Raw genomic sequence first — 2,572 nt, forward strand, 5'->3', positions numbered from 1 at the left:
AAATTAAAAATGGTACACCACTAGAAGTCCAAGATGAGAGGTATTCAAGCATGGTTTTTGTATTACACATTGCTGTCCTTGATGTGGTTCTTTAGATCATAGATATCAGCATATAGAGTTAGTCAAAGTGAAAATTGTACACATTAGCTGCTATTTTCAAAAAACTGATGGAAATTATTAGTACAATTATCTCAGCCATCCTGTATATATATTTGCATGTTTTCCACCTTCCTTTTTTCCTATCTCTTCCCATTTCTCTCACCTTTGTGTTTAATGCTTAAGTTTAGTTTCTCTCTGTTTCAGTTTCACTATATCTATTACACTTCTCAGGTTTTATTTCTTCTTTCATGTTCTTACCCTAGGGAGACAATATGATGTGTGCACATGTGGGTCTGATTTACTTCACTTATGCTTATAGCTTCCAGTTACATCACTTACTTACAAAGACTTAGAGTTTGTCTTTCTTTATAGCTGAGTAGTACTCCACTGTATAAAAATACCACCTCTTTTTTATCCATTTCTTAGGCGACCGGCATTTTGATTGTTTCTAAGATTTGGCTATGACAAATTGTGCTGCTATAAATGTGGGTGCACATATATCACTATGGTGTGATTACAGTTCTTTTGGGAAAGCCCAGAAGGGGACTAGCTGGTTTGAATGGGATTTTCAGTCCTAGTAATTTGAGTAGTCGTCACCTGATTCCCATAGCGGTTGTACCAGTCTACATTCCCACCAGCAATGGAGAAGGGTTCATTTTTTGCTACAGCCTCTTCAACATGTGTTATTAGTTGATTTCTTTATGATAGTCATTCTTTCTGGGATGAGAATGTGTCTCAATGTTGTTTTAATTTGAATTTCTCAAATGGCCAGTGCTGTGGAACATTTTTTCATGCATTTATTTGGCACTTGTATTTCTTCTTCTGAGAAGTGTATATTCATCTCAGATGCCCATTTTTGTATTGGGTCTTTAAATTTTGGGGGCCTAATTTTTTTTAATTCTTTATATATTCTAGATAGAAGGCCTTTGCCTGAGTGATTACTGATTAAGACTTTTTTCCTAATTTATGGGTTGTCTTAGCATTCCTCTACACAGACAACAAACACACTGAGAGGGAAATTATAGAAACAATACCCTTCACAATAGCATCCCAAAAAATGAAATATTGAAGAATTAATCTAAGAAATTAAGTTAAATATCTATACAATGAAAATTGCAATACTCTGAAAAAAAGAGATTAAAGAGAATTTCAGAAAATGGAAAGATATTCCTTGTTCCTGTGTAGAAAGAACCAACACTGAAAATGGTCATACTCTCAAAATTGTTACACAGATTTAATGCAATCTCTATCAAAATACCATCAATATACCTCAGAGCTAGAGAAAACATTCTTAAAATTTGTTTGGACCCAGAAAAGACCTGTAATAGCAAAGACAATCCTGGGCAACAAAAGCAAGACAGGAGGCATTACAATCCCTGACTTGAAGTTATATTACAAAGCTATTGTAATAAAATCAGCATGGTACTGGAAAAAAAAACAAACAAGGATCAGTGGAACAGATTAGAAGATGCAGCTACAACTGCAAACACACTAAGCCATGTTATCTTTGATAAAGGGGCCAACCATGTTCACTGGAAGAAAGATAGCCTCTTTAATAAATGGTGCTGGCAAAACTGGTTCTCCATATGTTAAAAACTAAAACAAGGCCTGTTCTATCACCATGCACCAAATTAAAGTCAAAATAGATCAAAGATCTAAATATTAACAGAAACACTAAACCTCCTGGAAAAGAAAGTAGGTAGAAATCTTGAAGACCTAGGTAGGGGTAGGCAGATATTTCATGAACAAAAACCAAACTGCACAAGAAATACTGCAAAGAGTCAACAACTGGGATCTCACATTATTGAAAAGTTTCTGCATTTCAAAAGAAATTCTCAAATATTTTAATCTCAAAGGCACATAGCTCATCTACCAAACCCTGAAAAAGCCAACACCTGCTGTGTGTCTGCATTTCTGTGTGTGTATGTGTGTGTGTGTGTGTGTGTGTGTGATATGTGCATGTATATTGTTGGGTGCCTGTGGTGCACTGTTCCATTATAGTGGTTGATCACTGACTTTTATCCACTTTCAGGAGACCAGTACCAGAAGTACATTAGTTTGAATTTCTCTGAATGGTTAAGATCTTTTTCCATTCAGGGTGCTTAAAAATAAGAAAGGTGTCTAAAGCTGTCAAATTTAAAATATTATATGCCTGGTACTTGGAATTCAATAGTTAACAGATGATCTAATAGGAGATCCAGATGTCGATTAGGCAATCACCATTTGGGGCAATTAGTCTGGATTAATGTCATGATGAGGCAGTCCAGACTCGCCATCCACGAGAGTCACTTAACTCAGCCTCTGGAGAACAAGCAAGGCAGTGTGGAAGGAATGACTTATGAACTGAGATCAGAACAAGGTACAAGTTGAAGAGAAGGGACAGAAGATCAAGGACATGAAGAAAGATGTGACTTTATCACAGTAGCTTTGCAATATAACTTCAAGTCAGGAACTGTAATGTCTCCTGCCTTGC

At 36.0% G+C, this 2,572-nt stretch overlaps 1 long non-coding RNA gene across 1 annotated transcript in view; it reads left to right on the forward strand.

The window, feature by feature from the left end:
* The window catches only part of LOC111815367, a 5,467-nt gene extending 5,081 nt beyond the window's left edge, over positions 1-386 (forward strand). The window contains exon 3 of the long non-coding RNA XR_002820070.1: positions 304-386. This is a non-coding gene — a long non-coding RNA (uncharacterized LOC111815367). The remainder of the gene's footprint in view (positions 1-303) is intronic.
* The last annotated feature ends 2,186 nt before the right edge of the window (positions 387-2,572 follow it).

The sequence above is a fragment of the Octodon degus genome, unplaced genomic scaffold (assembly GCF_000260255.1).
Source record: "Octodon degus isolate 3935 unplaced genomic scaffold, OctDeg1.0 scaffold00015, whole genome shotgun sequence".
Taxonomy (NCBI): Eukaryota; Metazoa; Chordata; class Mammalia; order Rodentia; family Octodontidae; genus Octodon; species Octodon degus.